This window comes from Canis lupus, chromosome 31 (genome assembly GCF_048164855.1).
Source record: "Canis lupus baileyi chromosome 31, mCanLup2.hap1, whole genome shotgun sequence".
NCBI lineage: Eukaryota > Metazoa > Chordata > Mammalia > Carnivora > Canidae > Canis > Canis lupus.
This window is the reverse complement of record NC_132868.1, coordinates 21,085,009-21,111,509: the sequence shown is the minus strand read 5'-3', so window position 1 is coordinate 21,111,509 and position 26,501 is coordinate 21,085,009. Positions and strand designations below refer to the sequence as shown.

The window sequence follows — 26,501 nt, the reverse complement described above, 5'->3', positions numbered from 1 at the left end:
GAGGCTGAAAGGCTGGGGAGACTTCGAAGAATGAAGGGTGAAGGGACAGTGATACAAACAGGAGTAGGAATTCCTGCCCGGGCCCTTCCCTGTGCAGGGAGTGGGGCAGGTGTGGTTAGGATCAGGGCTGGGGTTGGGCTTGGGGGAGACAATGACACCCAGTCTGGAGTTCCCTCCTGCCTGCGTGCAAGAAAGCAGGAGGTCCTTCTGAGACACTCTAATCCTCAGCTTCCCAAGAGCAACAACAGCTACCATCCTGTGGTGGAGCGCTGTGCACCAGCTGGCCCCGGTGAGTCTCTGTCTCCTCGGCCTCATGAGGCCGGCATGACTGCCCTAGCTCTTCCCCGAAGACATCTGAGACAGGGAGAGGCTGACGGTGTACAGTCAGTAGCTGGTAGGTGACAGAGCCAGGATTTGAACCCAGGGCTCCCTGTGTCTGTTTGCCTCTCATCTTCAAAGTGGGGAATGGGGAAGGAGCAACAAATCTCTTCCCTTTTCCTACTCTCCTCCCTTGCTCCCTCCCTGAAAGGATGGGAACCAATTCAGTGTGAGGCTGGGGAAGTCAATGTCCCTGGAAACCAAGGAAAGTCACATGAAAACTATAAGATACCACCCTCCCCCTCTATCAAATTAACGAGGCTGAAAATATATATAACGTAGAGCTGATGAGAGCACTCTTAGATACCTCTCGTATGGAGACTACATACAACATGTCTTCCGAACGGTGATTTGGCAAAACACAGCCAAGCATTAAAATATCCATTCTCCCCCCCGTCCCTTTTTTTTTTTTTTTTAAGTGCCATCTACTTCAGGAAACTTGGCACTTTTTACTTTTGTTTTTAAGATTTTATTTATTTATTCATAAGAGACACATAGAGAGAGGCAGAGACACAGGCAGAGGGAAAAGCAGGCTCCATGCAAAGAGTCTGATGTGCGACTCGATCCCAGGACACTGGGATCAAGACCTGAGCCAAAGGCAGATGCTCAACCACTGAGCCACCCAGGTGCCCTTGTCCATTCTTCTTTAATTCAGTAATCACATCTCCAAAAAGTTAATAATCAAAGAAGCTCTCAAAGACTGCAGTCTCATCTCAGCCCACATATAACCTAAAGACACCTCAATTCACAACAGAGGAATACTTAAATATGGGATGTCCACAGGATGGGATATGATTAAATAATTAAAATCACGTTCATGAAGATTTCTTAAAGCTTTTTAATGAAGAATTGCATACATATAGAATACTACAGAAAGTAGTACATTGAACCATCAAGTACCCATTACCCATTGTCTGCAATGATCAATTTATGGCCAATTTGTTTGTTTGTTTTTTTAAGATATAGTTATTCACTTGAGAGACAGCATGAGTTCGGGGAGGGGAAAAGGGAGAGAATCTTTAAGCCGACTCCCCACTGAGTGAGCAGCCGGCCACAGGGCTCGATCACACAACTCTGAGACATGACCTGAGCCAAAACTAAGAGTCAGGTACTTAACCAACTGAGCCACCCAGATGCCCCTGCCACTTTTTTAAAGATTTTATTTACTTATTCATGAGAGACACAGAGGCAGAGAGTGAGAGGCAGAGACAGGAAAAGCAGGCTCCATGCAAGGAGCCCAATATGGGACTTGATCCCAAGACTCCAGGATCCCACCCTGAGCTGAAGGCAAACGCTCAACCACTGAGCCACCCAAGGCGCCCCTTTTTATGGCCAATCTTAGCTCATCCATATCCAGCCAGCTCCCCACCTTGGGTATTTGAAGCAAATCACAGACACCATAGCATTGCATCCATAAATATGTCAGTGTGTGTTTCTAAAATGTATTCTTTTTAAAAACACAACAAAAATACCATTATCAAACCTAATAAAACTGTCAGTAACTAAGGTTTCTAAACAAAAAAAGTATAATACAATGTGAACTGGTAAGGAATATTATAAAACCATATATTCTATATATAATCTTAATTGGAAGAGAGGGAGGGAAGAGAAAAAGAAATGCTATTCACAGAGAAAACAACTTGAAGGAATCATATCCAAAATATTGCCAGTTATCTATAGTTACCCCCATGTCATGGCATTAGAGAGGATGTTTGCTTACTTTTGTATTTTTGTCTGTAGGTTTACTAACAGGAATCTGCAGTGTTATATATTTATGTATCATTTTTTTTATTCTTCTTTCATTCAAGTTCAAAGTTTCCCACTGAGGGGCACCTGGGTGGCTCAGTGGTTGAGCATCTCTGCCTTTGGCTCAGGTCGTGATCCCGGGGGTCCTGGGATCAAGTCCCCACATTGGGCTCCCAGCAAGGGAGCCTGCTTCTCCCTCTGCCTATGTCTCTGTCTCTCTGTGTCTCTCATGAATAAATAAAATCTTTAGAATAAAAGCAGTTTCCCACTGGTATCACCTTCCTTCAGCCTGAAAAACTTCCATTAACAGTTCTAGAAAAAAAAAAAAAGCAGTTCTAGAGCAGGTCTGCTAAAAATGAAATTTCTTGATTTTCCTTCATCTGAGATCTTTATCTTTCCTTCACTCCTAATATATTTTTTTTATTTTTTATTTATTTATGATAGTGAGAGAGAGAGAGAGAGAGAGAGAGAGAGAGGCAGAGACACAGGCAGAGGGAGAAGCAGGCTCCATGCAGGGAGCCCGACGTGGGACTCGATCCCGGGTCTCCAGGATCGCGCCCTGGGCCAAAGGCAGGCGCCAAACTGCTGCGCCACCCAGGGATCCCAATCTTTCCTTCACTCCTAAAGGATATTTTTTCTGGATATAAAATTCTAAGTTGACACACCTTTTCTTTTTGTACATTCAAGATGTTATTTCACTGTCCCTGGCTCACATGGTTAGAAATGAGAAGTCTATGGTTGTTTTAATAGGTTTGCCTGACGTATGTGTCTTTTTCTGGTTGCTCCCAGATTTTTTATCTTTCATGTTTAGCAGTTTATGATGTGGCTGAGTAGTTGCCACTGAGTTTATCCTATTTAGGATTTACTGAGATTCTTTTTATTTTTTTCCTTAAAGATTTGCTTATTTATTTGAGAGAGAATGAAAGTGCACCCATGAGTTGGAGGAGGGGCATAGGGAGAGAAAGAATCTCAAGCAGACTCCCCACTGATCACAGAGCTGGACATGGGGCTTGATCCTAAGACCCTGAGCCAAAAGCAAGAGTCAGACACTTAACCAACTAAGCCACCCAGGTGCCCCACACTGAGATTCTTTAACTTGTTAGCTTATGTCTTTCCCCAAATTTGGGACATTTTTAGCCATTTTACCTTCAAATTTTTCTGTACCATTACCTTTTTTCCCCCCACCTTCTGGGCTGGGACTCCAACCACATGAATTTTCAACTTGTTGATGTCCCATGGTATCCTAAGATGCTGTTCATTTTTCCCCCGATAAAAGCATATATTTACAAATATAAAATACTGTATTATTTCTATTGATCTATCTTCAAATTCACAGATCTTTTTCCTCTGTTATCTCTTTTCTGTCACTAAGCCCATTGCAATGAATTTATTACTTTCTGATGCCATCTTTTCAGTTCTAAAATTTCCATCAGGTTGTTTTGCATAGTTTCTATTTTTCTGCTGATAATTTCTATCTTGTTCATTTCAAGAGTGAAGAATTTTTATAATAGCTACTGTAAGTCTGTCTCATAATTCCACCATTGAGTCATTTCAGGGTTAGCACCTATTATGGTCTTTTCCCTTGAGTATCATTCAGAATTTCCTGGCTCTTTTACATTGAGAAAATTTGGATTGTATCCTGGCCTTTTGGATAACATGTTATGAGACTGAATCCTGCTTAAATTCTCTGGAAAAAATGTTGATATTTTTATTTATTTTATGTACAATTAACCCAGGTAGGTTCAGATTGAAAATTCTGTCTCAACTTTGGTGGCTTTATGCCAGTTTGGGTTTCAAAGCCTTTGCTAGGCTAATTGGGTCTGCCTGTCATATAGGTAACTCTGGGTTTCTCCAGGACCTGGGTAGTGTTGATTTCATAGTTAAGTACTCCAAACCTTTGCCATGCTTCTTCAGGTCTATTCCATCCATACACACCTTGGAGCATGCCCATGACTTATATTAGTCCATACACAGAGGGAGTATGGCCTTTTTCCCAGCTCTCTCCTCTCAGAGATTTCCTCCCACTCTCTGGAGGCTCCTTTGCCATGTTCCTCTGCCTGAAAGGTGGGGCTATCTCAGAGTTTTAGCCTCCCACACCATCGTGCAACTCTCTGTGACAAAGGCCATTTCGGGTCATTGTCCAAGTTTTAGGTCCCATCTCCTTTCTGTCTGCTATCACTTCCTGGGGCTCTTGCAATAGTTACTTTTGCATTCTGTCCAGTTTTTTAGTTGTAAACAGAAGGAGGTCAAAGTTGAATGACATCATCTTGGCTGGCACTGCTGCCCTTCCTTCTCAGCAATTTTTACTTTGCAAAGTTTCACTCATCTCTCCAAAGCTCCATCAAAACACCATCTCCTTCCAGAAGCCATCCTTTTTCTCCTAGCTAGAAAAACTTTTCCTTTTCCTCTATATTAGGGAAGAATCAGATTTGGCAATATTGAGACTCAAAGCCAAATCTTTTTATGAACATCTCTGTTCAAAGGTCCAGGTTTGAGGACACAGCAGAGATGAAATTGAACCCAAACAAGAAGGCTTGTGGTGATTAGGAGAAGAGATTTCACCTAAAACGCAGCTTTGCTAATTGCTTGATGTGTGACTTTAGGTAGGTCACTTAATTCTAGGTACCTCAGTTTCCTTATCTATGGAATGGAAATAATAACATCACAAAGAACTGTTGTGAAGATTCATTGGGTCAATAGTCAGAAGGCATCTAGAATAATGCCATGTTGGAGATGTAGGAGGTTATCACTCTCTCACAGGTTCCCATGACTTTGCCTGGCAGATGAGGCAAGCCTACACAGGGAATGAGGAAAAACAGATGGAGTGAGCTCACTCTCCACCTTGTACAATGTCCTGTAAGGGACTAGCATTTTCACTTCGGTAAATGGTTCAAAGAGCACAATTTATGTGTCTGGGTAGATCTTCTGAGAAGCCACATGAATGGAAGGATAACTGCATCAGTGGGTTAGAAGATCTGGCTTCCAGAACTGGGTCTCCTTTGGGTCTGGTTGTTCTGTTCGAAATCATGACCACACAGGGTAGAGATAAAATGTGAACTTTTTTTTAGACTGTTGCAGGGGAGCTTTTATGATTTTTGTTCCTTCTGTTGTTATCTGTAACCTCACCTTCTGCCACTCCCTCAGCCCTCACATTTCATCTGGACTAAATTAACTAGAGTACACCCATCCTACCTCACCATTTCCCACTCGCACCACTGCTGTCATCCTCAAGCTCAAATACCTCTCCCAACCCTCTTGTCAAATATGTTAAATGCTTCCTTTTCTATGCCAACTCTTCAAGGACTTCTGGGAGGCTTTCCCAGACTCTCCAGGACACTCCTTGGTTTGGCTCTCTACCCTTGTGTCCTAGAGCTCTCTGTACACATCTTGGTGGCACTTTCCAGTAGATGGTAATCACTTATTTTATAGGTCCTTCTCTCCTTAACTGCACCAGTGTTTATCAAAAATATGCACATTACAGGGGCTCCTGGGTGACTCAGTTGGTTAAGCAACTGCCTCCAACTCAGGCCATGATCCTGGATTCTTGGGATCCAGCCTTGCATGGGGCTCCCTGCTGCTTCTCCCTCTCGTGCTCCCCCTGCTTGTGCTTTTGCACTCTGTCTATGTCAAATAAATTTTAAAAATATGTATTTTACATTATTGGTCTCAAAAATCAACTCAGAGCATCACTACCAGCTTTCTTTTTTTTTTTTTTAAAGATGTATTTATTTATTCATGATAGAGAGAGAGAGGCAGAGACACAGGAGGAGGGAAAAGCAGGCTCCATGCTGGGAGCCCGACGCGGAACTCAATCTCGGGACTCCAGGATCGCACCCTGGGCCAAAGGCAGGCGCCAAACCGCTGAGCCACCCAGGGATCCCCACTACCAGCTTTCTAAAATTAGAATACACTGTGTCTGTGCACGCACACATGTGCATGTGTGTGTGTGAGAGAGGAAGTTCTACCTCTCTGGAGAACTCTTCCACATTGATACAGCCTCAATGCATTCTTAGTCAAAATTCCCAGTTATTTTGTAGACACTAACAAGCTAAGTCTAAAATTTATAAGGAAATACAAAGGACCTAGAATAGCAAAAGCAATATTAGAAGAACAAAGTTAAAGGACTTATATTAACAATTTATTATAACCAAAGTAATCAAGACACTGTGTAATTGGTGTAGGGACAAACAAGTAGATCAAGGAAAAAAACCACAAAATCCCTAAATAGGCCCACACATATACAGTATCAATTTTTTACAGCGGTACCAATGAAATTCAATGGAGAAAGAAAAATCTTCTTAATAAACTGTTCCAAAATGTCTGGATATCAACACAGGAAAAAAAAAAAAAATGACCTTTGACCTCTACTTCACTTTATCCATACAATTAATTTGAGAAGGATCTTAAACCTGTGTGTGAAAGTTCAAACGATAACACTTCTAGAAGCAAATATAGGAGAGTATCTTCATGAACTTGGAGCAGGCAAAGATGTCTTAGGACACAAAAGGCACTAACCAACCAGCGGAAAAACAATGGTTAAGTAGAAGTTCATCACATTTAAAGTCCAATTTATTTGAAAGTGGCCCTGACAACTTAACCTCAGTTCATAACGTGAGAAAGACTGAAGAGGCCCAGAAACAACTGTCTCAGGACAACACATACCCAAGATGTGCCAAGGCCTCACGCAAGGGTAACAGAATCATATTTCACCAATGTGGTAGGCCCAGAGTTAAGCATTTAAGAGAACAAGATAAAGTCTTTGTCACAGGAAGATCAGAGTATCGCTAGGAGATAAGACTCACTCAGAGCACATAGCACTACTAAAAGATGTAATTCTGACCTGCAATCTAAAATAACTCAGGCAAAGAAGAGAGCAGGTTGGGTTGGAGTAGATACATTGAGGACACGAAATGGGGAACTGAGAAATCTGATTGCTTCTCCCCATCCCATTTTCATACATAAGAAAGCAGGACCACTGGCAGAGAGAAGGCCACATCACTGGTTTCCAACAGAGCCAAACTAGAACTCCAACTTCTTGGCTCCCTCTCAAATCCTCCTCTTAGCACTGTGTCATGCTGCTGACTTCAGTCTGGCCGGGCTTCCTGGAAGATGTAGGGGATTCACGTTGGTCCTTAAATGTGAGTATCTGAGATGATATCTGTGAAGCTCCCAGTACACTGCTCAGCATACAATATGTGTTCAGTAGAGAAGACGATTGTTAAGGTAGGTTGGACTTCCCAGGTGAGCAGTGACAAACCAGAGGCCCCACAGCCAACATTTCTAGAGCAAAGTGCATTTCACACCAACTTATTCCTACACCTTCCACCAGTTACTGCTGTTCAAGGAAAGCCAGTGAGGCTCTCTCTGGCTCTTGTCTAACTCACAAGGCATGAGGATTAAAGGAAATATTCATCCTTTCTGTAACACACCCAGAGTTCAGGTTTTTCCCATAACACAGGGAGGCTAACAAATTAGACATGAACATGCCACAGAACTATCCTCACCCCAAATCTTAGGCACAGGTTGATGGCACAGTTGGGAACTGGTGAGAGGCTGAAAGAAAGAGGATGCTTAGGGATAAGAAACAGCTGGGATGAGAGGACAGACAATGTCTCACAAGGTACAAGGGCAGCAGAAGCAAAGGGATGTCCTACGTGTTTTCCAAACAAACACTATGGTTTTCATTCATCCTCTGCCCATGCAGAAAATGGCATTTACCTTCCACTTGCCTTTCTTTTGCAAATCCACCTGTCATTGTCCTTCTAGCATGTACCTTCTAGCATCATGGGCAGATTTCTGCAAGTTCATCCATTAAGCCAACACACTTATGGAGTCCTATGCTGTTCAGGCCCCGGGCTAGGTAAGAAGGATACATGGGTGACTACGGCAGGTCTCTGCCTCCGGAGGGAGAAAGACTGGTACGAGAGAACCACAGTGGTCCAGTATGCCACCATAGAGAAAGGCCAGTCATCCAGTCCAGATGGTCCGGGGAGGCAGCCTCGGGGAGACACCTCATCTCCAACAGGAAGATGAGGACGAGCTGGAGAGACAGGAGGAGGGGATGGGTAGGCTGTGCTCTAGTGCCTCTTCCATTCTTTCTTTGCATTTCCAAAAGATTGTGCCCTTTATCTCTTCATTCAGACAAATATCATCGGAGCATAATGAAACACGTGATACCTTCCATACACCTGCCAGTTTCTTTTGATGCCAACTGGGAGGAGAAGCCACTAAATTACTAAGTATATGAAATATCACCCTCTCTCTGTGAAATTATGCACTTACTAACCTTCAAAACAAGATTTCACTAAAACCTGTCAACAGCTTCAGGGACACGAAAATGTTGCTTTGCTTCCCTCTTTGTTTCAGGATGGCCTCAAACCTACAACATAGAGACATACAAATACACCGTAACAAGAATGATCAAAACCTAAGAGCTCATTACAATAGAAGTGCTGCTTAGACCAGTGTAAAGGGACAAAGCTCTCCCTTCTGTAGAGTAGAAAATAAAAATTTTTAAAGACAATATTTTGGGTCGCCTGGGTGGTTCAGTCAGTTGGGTGTCTGCCTTTGGTTCAGGTCGTGATCCCAGGGTCCTGCGATCGAGCCTGTATAAGGTTCCTTGCTCAGTGGAGAGTCTGCTTCTCCCTCTGCCTGCTGCTCCCCCTGCTTGTCCTCTATGTCAAATAAATACGTAAAATCTTAAAAATAATAATAATAACAATGTTTCACTTTCGGCTCCCTTTGATGTGCAGCGCTCTGTGCTACACACCATCTCACTAAAACCCCCTAGCACCTTTGTGAGGCAGGTGTTATAATCCCATTTTACAGAAGAGGAAGCTCAAGAAGAGAAAGGTTAAGAGATTTGCACAAAGTAGCATCTAGGAAGTGTTGGGACTGAGATTCAGACCCACATTTATAAGCTTCATGGAGTACTAATTATGTGCCAAGCACTGTTCTTTCTACTTTTCAAGGATGAACACATTTCACCCTCCTGGAGACCTCACAAGGAGACTGCCGTTGTTCTCATTTTAGATGAAAAATGAGCCAACGAGAGACTAAATCACATGCCCACCACCACACATCTCTCTGCCTCCAAAGCCTGGGACAGATCCACATGCAATAGGAAATGTGGAAGGAAGTGGGAAAGTCATCCCTTTCATGCGGGCTGTGTTCAGTTCAGGATGGAGTTCTATTCTCCTTTTGTGCCACTGTGGGAAACTGAGGCTGAATTTCGGGGAGTGCTATGCCCAGACTTGAAGGCAGTGGGTATTGGGGCTTGGCCCTCACCATCAGGTAAGGAACTGTTGAACCACCCTTCCTCTAGGAAGGCACCCCAACACTGATGGTGGCCTCACCCATTCCTCTGGATGGTGACATCAGTGATGTCCCAAGAGGTATATGAGGAAGTAAGTACACACAAACACTTGGCATATCTTTACCTTTGTTAAGTTTAGCAAAACTTTGAATCTCGTGATTTTTGTGACAAAAACGGTGAGCTCGCATTAACACTTGATGCTGGGAAAGTGGAAGTATGTACTGTCTACCTTAAATTTATTATACAGTGCTGTATGTCAATTATATCTCAATAAAGCTGGCAGGGGTCAACAGCAGAAGCAATACATCAAGAAAATGAAAGCAAGATCTCAGAACAACCAACACATTTTAAAATGTTTGTAGCTTTCTGGCTTAGAATTCAAAGGCTGGGGTTTTTATTATAAAGAAATAATTTTAAGGACACCTAGAAGATTTAGGGACACCTTTTAGGGATGCAGCCAGTTAAGGGTCTGACTCTTGGTTTTGGCTCAGGTCATGATTTCAGAGTCCTGGGATCAAACCCCGCATCAGGATCCGCACTCAGTGTGAAATTCTCTCTCTCCCTCCCTCTTTACCCCTTCCTGCTTGTATTTGCACTCACTTTCTCTCAAATAAATAAATAAATCTTTAAAAATTAGTTTTTAATGTATAATTATAATTGCATATTGCTTATAAATACAATTATATTTAATTATATCCCATTTAAATGTAATTAAATTATGTTTAAAAGTAATTAAAGTAATTCATAAATATATTTATAAATCTTAGTGACCTGATTTTATAATCTAATTACAAAAGATAGAAAAGAAACCTAGGCATGAGGTCGTAGACTGGAGTATTAACCATGTCAATTTTGAAACCATCTAAACATCCATCCATAGAAACAAAGAAATTATATGTAGAATTCAGTGATATCCTCTGAGGCCATTAACATAGCACACACACTATAAAAATAGAAAAATGTTTATGGTAAAGGCAGAAACAAAATAAACTCCATCCACGCTAAAATTATAATTCTAGCAAAAACCTTTTTGCCCCCCACCACAAATGGAAAAATAGATGATTGCAAGAGAACGTTGTAAAATGAACACTAATGGGCCAGAATGCCAGGAATTTAAAGAGTTTATTGTTATTGCTATTGTGATGTTTGTGAATAAAACAAGAAAAACAAATTTAGAACCCACTTGGTTGCCCAAGGGGCAGGCACATGGTCCACCTAAGCCAGTTTCCCCTCCAGGAAACTATCATCTTCTAGGAAAGGGATAAAACTCAGACAAACTGTAGGCCCTCCTGCCTTAGCATAGGGAGGGCAAACATGTGTACTTGGCCCTTACAACCTGGCCCTGGCTGAGTTCTCTCTGCGAGTTATAACCTGAACCTTCACATATATAACAGGCTCACCACATAGTGAACGGGCTCCCTTAACTTCTGCTCTGACATTTGAAGACAAGCCTTCTCTTCACTCTCCTGTGATCCCTCAGCCACATCCTCAAAAGTCTAACAATGGTTAACAAAGTCTAACAATGGTTTGGAAACTAGCTACCCCTGCTCTGTCCCCAGACACCCCGCCCCTTGTCCACTGCACACAGTAGTATCAACACCAGCAGCAAGTCACACCCTCGGGGGTAATATCACAACCTCAAGGCCATTGCTCATTTCCACCTATTCAATTCCACCATCCTTCCAGGCTCAGATCAAGCACAGGGGAAGAGGAGGGACAGACCTGGGTCACAAACCAGCTCTCACTTTCCAGCTTTGTGATCTCAGGCAAGTTACGTAACCTCTCTGGTCTTCATTTCCTAAGCCATTAGGCAATATGATAATAAATGCTTCATGTAATGGTTGAAATATATAAAATCCATACAACCCAACTTCACCTGGTACAGGAGTCACTAGCCACAGGCGGCCATGGAGCCCTAGCAGTGTGACTAATCCATACTGAGATACTTTATAAATTTAAATTACACAGAAAAACAGAATGTAAGAATGTTGGACTGATAACTTTAATGTCAATTGCATAATAAAATAATATTTTGTAGATACTGGGTTAAATAAAATATATTAAAATCAACCATCTTTTTTTTAAATGGTTAACTTTTTTTGTTTTTAAGATTTTATTATCTATTTGACAGAGACAGAGCACAGAAGGAGGAACAGCAGAAGGAGAGGGAGAAACAGACTCCATGCCAAGCAGGGAACTCAACATGGGGCTCGATCCCGAGACCCTGGGATTATGACCTGAGCTGAAGGCAGACGCTTAACCAACTGAGCTACCCAGGTGCCCCTTAACTCCATCTTCTATTTTTACTTTTGTAATGTGACTATTATCAAATTTAAAATTATAAACACAGCCCGAGCTTGTGTCTTGCTTTCTATTTCCACTGAACACTGTTCGATGTTTGTGCTCTCCCTACTTCTCCCTCCCCACTCACTGGCCACATAGAAGCTCACACCTGGCTCACACCTGTATCAAGTCATTAATTACATCTGTGGTTCCAGGTGGAGTCCTTTCTCCTCCTCAGGTCCCAGGTTACCAACCTGAGACAAGTGACAAAAAGGAGAAAGGAAACTAACCTTAGTATCAGAAAACTGCACTGCGGTCCTAGCTCTACCATCACTAATTAAGTAGCCCTTAGCATGCCATTTCACTCCACTGAGCCACAGTTTTGTCATTTACAAAACAGAGGGTAATGATATCATGTTCATGGCATGAGAGATTGCAGGTGGAAGGTGCTCGATAAACTGTCAAGGACTGTAGAGGTAAAGATTAAGTAGTATGATTTGCACAGCAGCAAGGAGGTGGGGTGGCCATACCCACCTCCTCTGATATTCTCTGCCTTCCATCTTATACTATTACTTACCTATTTTCCACATCTCCTGTCTCTAAAAACAAGTATCCCCAAGAACACACCTCCTCCTCCTCACAAGTCCCCCAACATAACCAACGCAGAGTGCTACAGGCAGACCCCTCAAACCTCCACACAAATGGGGTGTGCCCTTATGTACCAGGCATTAAGCTTAGTGGTAGGGGGGGTCTGGCAAGAAACCTGACAACACAGCATGGGACGTGCTTGTAACAGAGGAATTGAATACATGTAAGTGCACCAGGGGCCAAGAGCAGCATGCTCCCTACCTGGGAGAAGCAGAGAAGTGTGGTGGCAGGGAGAGGTAGGCAACGGCCAACAGGAAGGACTCTGACATGCACAAAACAGAACAGTATGAAAGCCTGAATGAGCATGGAATGCTGCGGCCCTCAATCCAAGGTAAACACTGGCATGTGATGTACAACGGGCCACCTAACAATATAAATCTTATCACGAGAGGTCCCTGGTTGAAAGGTCCTTCCTGCAGACGGAACATGACTGCCTTTCTGACTTTGCTACTTCAGCTTCTCCTAGCTCACCCTGCAGTCCACTTAGGGACATGTGCAAAACCTGCCATTATGAGCTGAACTACCACCTGTGGTAACTGCATTAACTGCAGCGTTGTGCACAGAGCCTTATGGGAGCAAAAGCCCCTGTCTCAAAACATCCTGTTCCTATTTTTAGCCAGGAAATACCTCCTCACCATCTATGCTCCATCTACCTCCTCCCAAGGCCAACAGGCGTGAGAAGCACAAACTTACCCCATCATGTGCGTGGCTGGGTGGGCTTCTCTACGTGCTCAAGTGTTTCTTCCTGGTTCCCAAATAGGATCCAGATTATTTCTAGGAAAGTTAGGCAGCAAGCTCTATCAAAAAACACAGTGTTCCACTTGCATGGTCCAGTTAAAGCAAACACAGAAGGCTTCTTGGCTGAAGATCTAAAGGTGAAATTTCTGAAGCTGAACTTGTCCTTCAGCTTGGTCTTCAAACATATAAAGAAGTAAAATAATCTCAAATGATCATATTTTTGTTTAAGAATGAAAAGATGAAAGATCAGGAAGTGGGTGATTCTAAGAGGGAGGGTTGAGCAGTGAGAGCAGATAAGCACCGTGAAGGGGAAGCATCTGTGTCCACCTCTGCTTATATGGAGAATAAAGCCATGCCTTACCAATGGCTAGCTACAAAATCAGTACCAGGGCCGAAAATCCTCCTCCCTTGGGAAACTACTGATTACAAGCATTCTAAGAATTCTAAAAGTCAGATCAACCTATGACAACGTAAGGACTGTAATTGAATCCTGATTGGAAAAAACAGCCTTTTTTTTTTTTTTTTTTTTTTCTTCACAGTAATCTCTCCAGGGACACCTGGGTGGCTCAGTGGCTGAGCATCTCCCTTCGGCTTAAGTCATGATCCTGGGGTTCTGGGATCAAGTCCTGCATCAGGTTTCCCGCAGGGAGCCTGCTTCTCCCTCTGCCTATGTCTGTGCCTCTCTCTGTCTCTCACAAGTGAATGAAATATTTTAAAAATTAATTAATAAAATAAAATAATCTCTACAGCTAATATGGGGCTCAAACTCATGACCCTGAAATCAAGAGTCCCAGTCTCTACCAACTGAGCCAGCCAGATGCCCTCCAAAAGTCCCTAGGATCTTTTAAACATACACTGAAACATTTATGTATACAGACAAAAATGAAAAAATAAGTGGCTGTATGAGAAGTCAGGCAAAATAAGATCTCATCTGGTATGGATAAGCACGTGCAGTAAAGGAAAGTTGAATGAAAAGTCCTCCTACCTTAAATCACCCATAGAATAGAACACAGTCTGCTACAGAACACACAGTCTGATACAGCCCCGAATGCTCACACAAAAGTTCCTTCCATGAACCCAACTCTGCTGGGTTCTCATCCTGCCCTGGAGCAGATTACAATCTTTCCTCTGGGTAACAGAAGAAATAATTATCTTGACTTTAGCTCCAGGTAGCACAAAAGACACAAATGCTGGGATCAGACCCTGCGAGAAGATGCTCAGCCTAACAGAGCCGGAGAGGAAGTTAGAGTCGCGCTCCCGACCCTGCCCTTGTGCCGGCCGGACCGGAATATGACTGAGTGGCTATCAGAATGGTGGGCACTATTTCAATTATTCTTTCTTCTTGAATCCCTCCCCCTACCGCCTTTTTATGAATGTGCTAAGTGGATGGAGTTAATGACATGCCAGTCTCCATGCTGTATGTCACTTCTCTGAGGCTGCCGCCAGCATTAGAACTGCTACTGGGGAGAAGATAATCACATCTGAACACACAGAAAGATACAGACAGTAGGGAGCCATGCAGTGTTTGGGTGACGCAGACAGTCCCTGGTGAGGCAGCAGCAGGGCAAGCAGAGAGCCTAGCATTCCGTTATTGTGATTAGCATGTCACTATCATCCTCCTGAGCGTCCCTGAAGCCCTTAGTCTAGGTGCGGGGCTTTCCATTTAATCTTAAATCTTCTGAATAACTCTGTAGGTGGGTTATTTCACAGGTGAGGAAGCTGAAGCTCAGAGTGAGTGAGTGATTTCCCAAAGGCCACAGACAGCGAGAAGGGGACATAACCAAGATGCAAGTCTTGCTCCCCAGCCCAGCCCCTTCTAGCACAGTGCTACATGAGGCCTTTGAGCACAGTTACTTTAACTAGACCCCTTTATTTTCTAAAACACCTAAAAACGAAAAAACAAAAACAAAAGCAAAATCCTGTTGAGTCGTCCAACTGAAAAGTGGAGAAAACCCTACTCTGCGATCCACAGGATGACTTCTGCACATTTCCAGTCCCATTCTGTCTCACTTCTGATTTCTCTGGCTGCCATTATGATGGATCCACCTGACACACTTGAGAGAACAGAACAGGAAATAACTCTTCCGTTTGGAATGACAGATATTCAAGTGATCCCAGGATCCCATCCCCCACTCCCTCAAAATAAGATGTTCCTTAGGAGGATTTTTTTTCTTTAAACTTCAAATCCATTCGGTTGTCATGGCCACTTAATAGTGAGTCAGACTGGCCATTCACGGAAGTGAACTGACAAAGGGCATGCTCTGTCCTAAAGGCCAGCCAAGTGGTGACTTAGGCACCCCACAGGGAGTCTGACCCCAGAATAGATCCCTTTATGTACTTGCTACTGCAATTCCTCATGCAGGAGTTTATCAAGTGCCTACAAAGGGAAGTGCCCATCCCTGGCGAAGGGTTGTGGGGTACATGGACACTCAAGTCACCATCCCAGGCCATAGGTAGCTCCAGGCATTGTGGGGAGTGGGTAGGCAGCCAAACAGTCATCTGCTGCCACAGGAGCCTATCCTCTGCCATACCCAGATTAGAAGGAATGGGTGGTTTTGGAGGGGCTAGTAAAGGACTTGTCTCACAAGTACTGACCAGCAGTGAGAACCATCCAACAGAGAATAATAGTGGACTGTGGGTACTTTAAGGGCAAGGACCATGCCTAATTTGCCTCTGCATTTTCACAAAGTAGGCCCCAAATATTTGTTGTGGGGTTTTTTTCCGATCATGGTCAGGTACTATATTTACAATTTTAAAAGATACCGAAACTGTTCTCAGGTGCCAGAACAGAATCTAAAGGGTTCAGTTTGAGGAACAAGATTCCTGCCCTCAGAGTCAATTTGGCCATATCAGTGGTCAGCTGGAGATGAGGGAGATGATACCCACAGGCCTCTCAAAGGGTGGGAAGCACAGATACCCTAAAAGATTATGGGCAGGCCACCCTCTGTCCTCAGGAGGAAGGGGAGGTGGCTAGGGATGGAAGCCCCCTCTGGCTTCTATTATGAGTAAGAGGCCAAGCTCCGTGACTCAGTGGAATTCACTTCTTCCCATAAATTCAATGTCCCCCAGCCCTGGGAGCAGTGGAATCATGGGAACAAAGGCAGCAAGTTGAGTATGGATCATCACAGAAGGCCCAGAGCAGCTCATACCCCTGTCCAGTATGGGATGAGGCCATCAGGCAAGTAACTCCTGCTTCCAAGGGAGCCGGGTCACAAGAACACACATCTTCACAGGTGAGACCTGGGGAGGCCAGATGACATAATCCTTAAGTCTCTATCAGGGCACCCCAGAGAGGACTTGAAGGTTTTCTTTGACTTAGCATGTGGGAAGAACCAGTGGGTCTGATGTAAAGAGCCTGTTGAATATGAGGCAACTGAGAACAGAAGCCATGTCTCCCTGCTCCCCAGTCTGAGTTAGGAGCCCCCCCCCCATTGTGTCCCACAGCATCCCTCTCACAGTTTCTCTGTCCATCTCCTCCACTAGGGTGTGACCTTCTGGAGCACAGAAACCATTCCAGACTTTTCTACCACGCTGCTAGGTCCAGGCTGGGTCCTGGGCAATGACTTCTGCAGACTCTGAATGCAAGAACTGTGAATGATTTACCTATAGAAGAATCACACTCTGCCTAAGAGAAAAATAGAGGTCGGGCCTGACTGAAAAGCCAAATCAAAACAAGTCCAGGAGAGGGCAACTGACCGCATTCAACCTGCCTCCCCCGTATTATAAACTAACAGTTTCGATGGAAAGGTCTAGATCACACGAGAAAAAAAAGTCAGTTACCACCAGGTGCACGGGGTAGGAGCCTGGCATGAAGATTCATACCAAGACTGTGAAACTCTGCCCAGATATTTGCAGATGACGTAAAAGCAAGGGCGGAGAAGGTAGCGAGGCAGGCAACCATGACGGGCAGTGATGGAGAACTCGCTGGCTCAAGTACCTGAGTCAGCTGGTGCCAGATAAAGCCAGAACCTGGTCTGTATTATTAATTGGAATTTTTAGAGGAAAGGACTGGTTTAACAGAGAGGGACTTGGTTCTTCATTCCAGGTAGCCACTCACGGGGTAGTTGAACACAGCGGTCAATCCTGATGCCAATCAATACATCATCATAGGGGCGCCTGGGTGGTTCAGTGGGTTGGGCAGCTGACTCTTGATTTCAGCTCAGGTCATCATCTCGGGATCCTGGGGATCGAGCCCTGTGTTGGGTTCCATGCTCAGTGTGGAGTCTACTTAAGTAAGATTCTCTCTCTTCCTCTGCCCCTTCCCCCATCCACATATACTCTCTCTCTAGTAAATAAAAAAAATCTTTAAAAAACTACAGCATCATAAATACCAACACCACTGACTTAACATGAATTATGTGCCAGGTGCTACGTGAGGCAGTTTGTCTCTCTCCAATTATTGTAAAGTAAATGCAAGTCACCCACATTCATAGATGAATATCTTTATAGGAAGACCCTTGCCCAAGGTCATGCATCCAGCTAGATCAAGGCTAGAATTCAAACCCAACTCCAAAGCCCATGTTTAGAGCACACAGAGGAAAGATCACCCCTACAAGTAAGGGTAGGGAAGGGAAAGGTTTCCTGTGAAGAAATAAGGCTGGACCTGGAAGGAGGTGTAGGATGTGGACACCTAGAACAGTACTGGAAGGACATCCAGGAGATCCTGACGGTGCCTGAGATCCTATGTGAGAAGAACCCTGCCGTCATGCCACTATTTTTCCAATAGCAAATGCTACCTGATGAGCATTTGGGGATTCCAACTTTTATTCATCACAGAGAAAGTCGAATACGTACAGGAAGACTTCAGTCGTTAGCTCTTCATCAAAAGCTCAAGCATTCTGCACTACCGCTTCCTATCAAATCATCACCATTAGGAACATAGTGCACAGGGCCTAAATGTTCTCTGTGGCCTACCGCACACCATCACAATTAGAAATGACCTCAGTGGACAGTCAGGTTGGCCAACCTGCCCCCTGATGAACGAACTCCCCCCTCAATAGCAACAACAAATGCCTGGTCAGTGAGCACCTTCGTCCGTACCTGTAATAATGATAATAATGTAATAATGATAATCTCTTCTTCCAAGGCAGCCCAGCCACAGGTAGCCAAACATTAATTCTGAAAAACCTTTTACTTACATTGGACTGCAGTCCTCCCCGTACCCCTTACCTTCCACCTGCTTCTAATTCTACTCTCTAGAGGAAAACACATGTCTGTTCTTTTTTCCATAGGCCAATCCTTTAAGACCGTTACACTCCCCTAAACCTTCTCTTATTCAGGCTAAAGATTCCCCTTCTTTGAGCCATTCCTTCAATAACATGGCCTCTGAACTCTTCACCTTTCCACTTACTCATCTTTGGACTCATTCTCATTTGTTCACATCACTCTGACTAGAACTCAACAACTTCCAGGTGTGACCCAACTAGTATAGAACAGGAAGCTGACTATACCAATGCAAATGTTAAAAATTTCTGGTTAGTTTTTAGCAGTCTTATGCTAATGACTCTCAGTTGAGTACTACTGAAATCAAGCTCACTCGCCTTTTTTCCAAGCCCTCCTGTCTAGCCACACCCAGCTGGGCTGCCTTACTGGTACCTTCGGTATTTGGAGCTCACATTTATTCTGGTGCATTCTTTCTTTCACACTTAGTCCCTCTCTTAGCCTGTGGACCTTATTCAGAACTTTGACCCTGGCACATACAGCATTTGCTACCACAAATGATGGCTGGAAATCATCCATAAATCAGTGAGCCTTCTCTGTGTATTCGTATAAAGCACAAGTTAAGAGCTGAAGACAGGCATTATCTCCTGACACAAATGAGCATTCGTTAGTGATGATAATAGAAGCAGCACATCTGCGCCAACTGAAACACCATCCAATCCACATCTTCCATGTTGTTCCTCAGAAGGTAAACCCTCAGTTAATGAGGATACAAAGATGTCCACTGTCTGATAGAAGAGTTCTAAGTTAACGATCATAATAATCGGCGTATCTTTTGATATGACATCACACGTCTGCCCTTGAGGGGTAAGGATACTTGGGATGGTCTTTAAAATATAGACTATGGGACCAGACACAAGTTTCATGGTACAGACGCCACAAGGAGCAGCTAAACTAAGGCACAAGAGGTGGCACGGGACTGCCAACTGGGAAAGACATTATCATTTGCAATAAGATATTACGAATCGAGAGGAGCTATCATTTCCAATATGTGCCCCAAATTGAAAAGTCTCAAGTCATGGAACCCTATGCCTCATGTTCCAGAGTGAGGAGAAGCATGGGGATAGACTTAATAATTTGTAATGCCTTGAAGTATACAGTTATCATTTATCAAGTAGTACCACATGCTGTGCATGGACATAGGACATTTCAGTCATTGCCTGATGCTCATGGTTCATAATTATGCCTTTTTGAAAATTTAAATTCTATTTCTCTCTCCCTTGATTCTTCCCAGTCTCTAGACTTCCAATAGCACTTCTGCAAAAATATTTACGAGTTTTCTCAGGGCCCTAGTAATTCATTCAACCACCCCTCTGATAAATATTTCTCAACATTTTCCTGACAATAAGACTGGGCACTAGGAACTCTGGCTGACTTCAAACAGAAGTTTCTTGGTCTCTTTTTAGCCACAGGCTTCAATTTTCTTTCCCTGGGGCTTGTTCTAGCGTCTCTCCTCTTTGTTGGCTGTGAGACCTTGGGTAGGTTACAGAAAAGACTGATTCAATGCCCTTCACCTAATAAGGATAGATGAAAGGTGCACACAGGCCTAGCATAGCTCCAGGCACATCGGATACTTAATAAATATTAGAGATTTCTTCTCTCTTTCATTCTTTTCTATGCAGCCTGCCAAGCTGTCTCTTTTCAGAGAAGACAGGAGTAAAAGAGGAAGGAGTCCTCCTCTCTCCCAGGACATCTCTGAACTTTATGGCATTTGCCACCACCAGGGAATTAAGCCGACATGCTTTGCATATCACATTTTTAAAAGGAAGAAAAAGCAGACAGACTTTGGCTCTGGATATATTTCAAGTCATGGTTCTTTTCCTGACACTATTCTTTTTATAAAATCCACAGGAAGCAAACTCATAACATTAAAATCCAACTCCCAGGGCAGCCCAGGTGGCTTAGCAGTTTAGCGCCACCTTCAGTCCAGAGCCTGATCCTGGAGACCAGGGATGGAGTCCCACATCGGGCTCCCTGCATGGAGCCTGCTTCTCCCTCTGCCTTTGTCTCTGCCTCTCTCTCTCTCTCTCTCTCTCTCTCTCTCTCTCTGTCTCATGAAAAAAAATCTTTTTTAAAAAATAATAAATAAATAAATAAAATCAACTCCCAGAGAGGTGGTACAACTTGGTATGAGAGGAAGCTGGCTCAATGCCAGGCTCTGCCCAACAGTCAAGAGATCTGCCACCCTTAGCCAACCCTTTTGTTCCTCTTATTTCCCTGGAATTACTATCAGAGTTGGCCTGAATGTATGTATCCACCTCCCCTGCAACACTGGAATTCATATGTTGAAATCATAACCCCCAGAGGCAAAGGTATTAGGAGGTGATGAGGTCCTGAGGGTGAAGTCTTCATGAATGGGATTGGTATTCTTATAAAAGAGGCCCCAAGAGCCCCACTGTCCCCTCTGATGCATGAGGACACAGAGAGAAGGCACCAGCTCCCAACCAGGAAGTGAGCGCTCACTGGAATGTCACGGTGCTGGCGCCTTGAGCTCAGACTTCCTGTCTCCAGGAACTGGGAAAAATAAATTTCTGTTGTTTAAGCTGGTATTTTGTTATAGCAGCCTGAATGGACAAAGACCCACCATATCCTTCACATCCATGTAAAACTGTTAACTTGTCATTCTAGTTACTCAACTGAGTCACCTGAAGATTTACCTCTTAAAAACACAGCCCCTGTGCAGTAAAGGAACCCAAAGTATAACCAAAGAGTGGGCTGCTCGAAGTGCTAAGACCTGTGTAGCTTAGAGGAGAGAAATGCCATGAACCAACACTCAGTGGGACACTCCTGTTATTTTGTTGTTGCTGTGGACACAGTGACTGGTCAGGAAGGTCTATAGTTGTTTCTACTGTATTCAAAAACTATTTACTATGGACCCACTGTGGGCCAGGCAGGGTGCTGGGGGTGGGGCTCAGATTGAGTAGCGGCTCTCTGGCAGGGACAAGATATAATCTGGACCATGTTCTTTCAGTCTGGTTGGTATTAGCTTACTGTGTGTCACTTCCCCACCCACACCCAAAAGACTGGTTTTTAGAGCTAAAAACAAGTCCTTCAAACAAATCACTTCCTCATGCCACCACCTAATCTCGCCTTCCCCATCACAGGGCTTCTTGAGTTACTTACGCTTCCCCACTTTCTACTTGTTCCTCAAATAATTGAAGTTGGCACAGATCATCCAACTAAGGTTGCATTTCTAATCGCAAAATCTGAAGATCCCTCTCCAGGCCTTGTGAGGCCTCTCTGGGTCTCCTTCTTCAAACTCCCTCCTATTAAAGTCTAACAGGAGGGACACCTGGGTGGCTCAGTGGTTGAGCGTCTGCCTTTGGCTCCTCCCTCTATGTCTCTGCCTCTTTCTGTGTGGCTCTCATAAAAAAATAAAATCTTTAAAACTATAAAATAATAAAATAAAGTCTAACAAGCATACTTCCCGTTTCCCTCCTCCCTTTCCATCTCTGTATCCTCTGGTGGCCAGCTTCCAGAGCAGCCCTGACATCACCAGGGAAGCCAGCCTCAGCAAGAGCTCCGCTCACTCCCTACTGCCTTACACAGAGGCAGGTCCTGCATCCCTGTGGGCCACCCCCATTCTGGCATCTCCCTCAGACACCAGACCACATCTTTTTAAAAATATTTTTCAACTGAACACCTGTCCAGAATCTTTGGACTCTACACGGACTCATTTTCTTAAATGCACAAGCCACGATGTCCTCAGCAAAAATCTTAGTGCTTAGGACACAAGAGTGAATAAACCAGATGAAGATCACTGCCCTTAAGAGGGCAGAGTGAAACACTAAAAAACCCATAAATGTAATAAATTATTTAGTTTCTCAGAGGATACTAAGTGCTATGGGAAACAAAGTAGAGCAGAGCAGGGAAGGGGAGGATCAGAAGTGCTGGGATGAGGCAAGTTTCCAGGTTTAAAAGGTCAGAAGAAGCCTCACTGAGAAGAGAACATTCCAGCAAATTATAGCTAGTGAAGGAGTAAGCCCCACAATATCTCAGGAAGAGCATTTGAGACAGAGGCCCGAGGCAGGAGTGCCTGGGTGTGTACAGGCCAGAAGGCAAGGTACAAGCAAAGGGGACAGACAAAGGGGATCCCAGAGGGACAGAGACAACTGGGTGGGGGTGGAAGAGATGAGCTAGTACCTTACAGCTCATGGTAAGGACTCTGGCTGTTATTCTGAGTAAAAGTAAGAGCCACTGCAAGGGTTTGGCAAAAGAACAATGTGGTTAGACTCAATGTTGCCAGGATTGCTCAGGCTGCCATGTCGGGACAGGGAGAGGGGTCAAGGGTAAAATCAGGCAGAGCATCAGGAGATCACTGGAGAGATCCCAGTGCCAGATGCCTACAGCCTGGAGTGGGAAGTTGCAGTGGGGGGTGGTGAGAAGGAATGTGTTTCAGGTGTGCTTTGAAACTCAAGTTCGATGGCTTGGGTGCGGGTGTGAGAGAAAAGTCAAGGGTGATTCCAAGGTTTGGGGCCAAAGCAGCCAGAATGATGGTGCTACTCTGAGGAGAAAAGGGGAGAGAAGTGAAGAGCAGAAGTTCAGTTGGGGTTCAGTCTGAGTTTGAGATCAGACTGTCAAGTGGCGTGTAAATAGGCAGCCTGATGGCAAGTCAAAGGTCTGGAGAAAAGTCCAGGCTGGAGGTGTAAATGTGGGAGCTATGGGCAGTGAAGGCCTCTGGAGGCTCTGGAGCAGTTGGTCGAGTCGTCCTAGGGTGTTTGCTCTGAAGCAAGAGTTCCTGGGTTTAAACCTGATTCTAGTACTTTTCAGCTGTGTGATCTTAAATGAGCTCAAATGCTCTGAGGATGTCTCCTCCTCTGTAAAATGGGAAAAATGAAAGTATCTACCTCATTGGGGTTTTATGGATGAAAAACAAGCAATTCATGTTAACTACCCCACACACAGTAATCGACACACAATAAATGTTGGCAGTTAAAACTCTCACTGTCCCTCTCTCCAGCTCTTACTGTCTTGCTAAGTCTAGTATCTTCGACTTTTCCTTCTTTCTTACCCCATAGTCAACCCATTCCTCTCCCCAAGTGCTCCTGGATCACGTGTTCATCCTGCTACCTCACTGCCCCTAGAATGAGCCCTTAAACGGTACTGAATCTAAGTAAGAAACAAAGTTCTATTTCTATTCTTAAAACATTTCTTAAATCTGTCTCCATCTCTCTTTTCTCATTTCTCATCTGAGCTCCCAAGAAATTTTACTAAACTTCAATTATAGCTCAAAATATAATTTTAATTTGCGTGCATGTCTCTCTTCCCTTAAAACCATAAGCATTTCAACCACCAAGTCATAATTAGCTCCATATCCCTAGTGCCTTGTGTCCAGTGCACAGACCGTGGTAAGTGTCCATCAGTTGATCAAATGACAAAAAACAATTTTATTGGCCACTCTTACCTGCTAAACACAGAAATTAAAATAAAATCACCACCACTTCCACATAAACTACAGTCCCTGCCTGTAAGGAGTTTTGAGAGGTAAACTTGGTACACCTGAGGCAGAAAATAAAACAGCTGAATAAATGGAATGAGACCACTATAATGAAAGGGCAAGCTGTACAATACTGACTTTAAAAAAAGAAAAAGAAAGAAAGAAAGAAAGAAAGAAAGAAAGAAAGAAAGAAAGAAAGAAAGAAAGAAAGAAAGAAAGAAAGAAAATACTGACTTTACATAAGGAACTCCAAGAAAAAGATACCATCTTGGCTAGATTAGAAATGAAGATAGACAGTAGTATTGGAATGGCTGGCTATGGCCTGAAGCCTTCAAAAAGGAATGATGGGAGCAAGGTTTTTAAACAGAAGGTGGGGACGGGAGGCTGGCCAGGGGTCAGAGAGATAATAGGAGAACAAAGTGGCAGTGTGTGAGAGCACTAACCTCAAGATGGAAGTCAAAGAAGCTGCTGGGAAAAAAGACGGCCAATAGGCAGTCAAAAAGGGGAGTGTGGTGGAGGACCCTCCATCTTGACATGAGTATGTACGTGATGTAGAGCCAAAAAGTAAAATCTGTTCAAGGAAAACAGCTTGAGTTGAAGAAAGCACTCAAATTCCCTCACCTTTCTTGGGGGATTTTTGTTTCTCTAACACATCTATAGATGTGTTATAGTATATAGTATAGTATATAGATCTATATACTAGAAGAAGCCATCTCCTGGTGTTTGGCAGACAAACTTGGGGGCTCAGATGGTCTCCTTATTCAAGTTAATACACACAGGTATCCTTTGGTTTCAAGCTCCAGGTTGATTTTTTTTTAAAAGATTTTATTTATTTGAGAGAGAGAGAAGCAGACTCCCTGCTGAACAGAGAGCCTGACTCAGGGCCCAATCCCAGGACTCCAAGATCACAACCCGAGCCAAAGGCAGTTGCTCAACCAACTGAGCCACCCAGGTACTCCACTGCAGACTGATTAAATGATGCACAACTCATGCTCTCTTGCTCTCATTTCATCTTCCAGCTGACATCCCTCATGAGAAGTCAGTTTCTGGCCCTCAACATCCTTGCCTCAGAGCCCACCAAGGTGTAGACACATACTCTCCAACAAGCTTGGCAGGGATGGAGTCTTCCTGAGGGTCACAAGGGACTGGAAATCTTGCTGTGCTGCCATCACCAAGACATGACTAGAGGAAGATCATGGTTATCCACATTCACAAACATTAGGGATAACTTCAAACATGAATGTAGGAGTCAGTTATCCTTTTGATGCATTCTGAATGTAGCTTTGTGCTCTATCACCAGTTTGGGGAACCTATCCCTAACTTTCCTCCTCATCGAGAGAAGCAAAACTTATCATTCCAATGAGACAAAATGTTATAAGCATAATAAGTTCTAATTTGTGCATCACACATAGGTCTGAAGCCCCAGCCCATTTCTTACTAGCTCTGTCACCTAGGGCAACTGGGCTGAATTCTCTGAGCCTTGTTTATTCAACTGTAAAAGAGCGATAGTGTTACCTATATCACAAGGCTGCTGCAAGGATTAAATAAGAGTAGATAATATAAAGCACCAACACACAACCAGGGTGTAAAGTGGCAGCACTTATCATGGATCTTAGAAATGAAAGTATCCACAGCAATTATTTGGTAGGTTTCCATCAGCTTTCAAGCAAGGTCGTTTAGATGCTCTTGATCTGTAGGAAAGCCATCACCAAATTTTGTCATCAAGACTGAGGTTGAAAACGGGATAGAGGTCAAGCTTTTCTCCAGGCTCTGAAAGGACAATATTCCCTATGTTCTATAATTTATATGCCCATAAGATGGGCCTTAAGAACTTAAAAAATAAAGGCAAGACCCAGACATACGAGAAGAGCGAGACATTGGCTCACCACCAATCCCCAAGGAAAATGTGTCCTCATGGCCAGGGAATGAGAGTCTGGAGACTCAGAAGCTAAAGAGGAAAGTGCAGTACAGGCTTCCTGAGACACAAAGCAGGGAGTGATGGCCCTGAAATACCTACTCACCATCTCTGCCATGCCTACCTTCCGGCTTTCCCTGCCGGAGTTGGGATCCCTCCAGACTGCGCATAGCTGCACCACTCCACCTCCACCGGAATATCAAAATGCCAAACCCATGAACAGCTCCTCAGTGCATGCATTCACGGGACAGACACTGACCGAGCACTGGGTCCTCTCGACCAGCACACCTGACACATGGTGTCACAGACTGCTTGATCACGAACAATAGGGACCTTTGTAGGCAGCTCATTCCACTGGCAGGTAGTTCTGAGTTTAGAGTTTCAGAATGCAGACTCCCTGATCCTGGATCTACTTCCCTTAACTTCTATCTTCAAGATCTAGTTGTAGGACTAATGAGCTTTTAAAAGATGAAACGCTTTTCACAGTAAGATGTCCTTTCAATCAGTTCAGGTCATAATACTCACAGCCAGTGTTTATTGAGGGCCAACCCAGTGCCACACTTTATAGGCAGGAACTTACAATACTATGTTTCCTAAACCTGTCCAATCCTGACATCATCCTGGGTACCTGTTACAGCCTCTGCTCCCCACGCCTGCCGCCTGCCCCCTGCCAATAAAGTGGGCTGAATCAAAATCTGATACAGAGCCTGGGAACTGCTCCTTCAGCAAGAGCCCCTGGCGATTCTTAGGATCATGCAGATTAGAGACTGGTGATGTAGTGGATCAGATGTAGGACACCTGAGTCCACTATCTGATTCTAT

General features: G+C 44.0%; 1 protein-coding gene and 1 long non-coding RNA gene across 8 annotated transcripts in view; one reads left to right on the top strand and one right to left on the bottom strand.

Moving 5' to 3' along the window:
* ST6GAL1 (ST6 beta-galactoside alpha-2,6-sialyltransferase 1) overlaps positions 1–26,501 on the bottom strand; it is a 121,974-nt gene that overhangs the window by 52,538 nt on the left and 42,935 nt on the right. The window contains exon 1 of one of the 7 annotated variants that reach the window (XM_072807777.1): positions 13,064–13,213. The exons of the other annotated variants lie outside the window; for them this stretch is intronic. The gene's annotated coding sequence lies outside the window, so the exon portion shown is untranslated. Of the gene's footprint in view, positions 1–13,063; positions 13,214–26,501 lie in introns of those variants that run through there. 7 annotated transcript variants of the gene reach the window in all.
* Positions 49–16,367, top strand: LOC140622162 (uncharacterized). The gene is made up of 4 exons (XR_012021862.1): positions 49–289; positions 11,571–11,716; positions 14,272–14,421; positions 16,178–16,367. It is a non-coding gene; the product is annotated as an uncharacterized lncRNA (long non-coding RNA).